Genomic DNA, 896 nt, shown 5'->3' with positions numbered 1-896 from the left:
TTAATTAAAATAGTTGAGCATATCAGAGCGCGGCGACACGGCAGGCGGGACATACGGCTCGCCGCGGCCGACGAAGAAAATGGATGATTGCTCGCGGGCCTATCTCATAGGCCAGAGAGGTGGGCCATTTGGCATACTGAAATGAGTAGCTCAGTGTGTGCGTCTATGTACGTGTGCGTTCTTCCATTTTCTTCGCCGACCGCTGCGAGCCGTATATCTCGCCTGTCGCATTGCGCGTTCTAATTTGTCCAACTATTTTAACTAATATCTCGAAATTTTACGTGGTTGTTTGAAAAATGACCTATACAATTTTTGTTCACTTTTATGTGTTCTACTTATATTTTTCTTTTGGTCCATCTTACGCGGGACACTCTGTATATATACACACACATAAAGAGAGAGAAAAAATTATGAAAATCTATATTCAAAATATTATTAAAATATAAAAATATCTAAATATCTAAATATTTTACATAACATTTATTGTAAACGAAAAATTAATATTTTGCAAATATTTCTATAAATACTGCACATAAAAAAAATAAATATAATTATTTATAATTATTAAATTAATAAAGAAATAAGAAAATCGAAATTTAAATTGGTAATGTACAGAAAAAATAATGTATTGGAAAAAATAAATGTATTAGAAAAAAATTCTTTAAATGAAAGAAATATATTTTGTTATATATAATTTCTTAACTTAAAAAATTATTTGTTAAATTTTAGAAAATATATAATAAATATAAAGAAATATTTTTTTAAATTTGTAAAATAAACTGTAAAATTATGAATTTATAAATAAAAAAGTGATTTCTTTGATTTAAAATATCTATATATATATAAGACTAAACAAATTATTTCTTTACAAGGAGAAAATTAGTGTTTTTAAATGT

Source organism: Odontomachus brunneus, unplaced genomic scaffold, assembly GCF_010583005.1.
Source record: "Odontomachus brunneus isolate Ranch 3 - 2012 unplaced genomic scaffold, Obru_v1 Obru_scaffold_220, whole genome shotgun sequence".
Lineage (NCBI taxonomy): Eukaryota > Metazoa > Arthropoda > Insecta > Hymenoptera > Formicidae > Odontomachus > Odontomachus brunneus.
The sequence above is the reverse complement of the archived record's forward strand: the minus strand, read 5'-3'. Positions refer to the sequence as shown.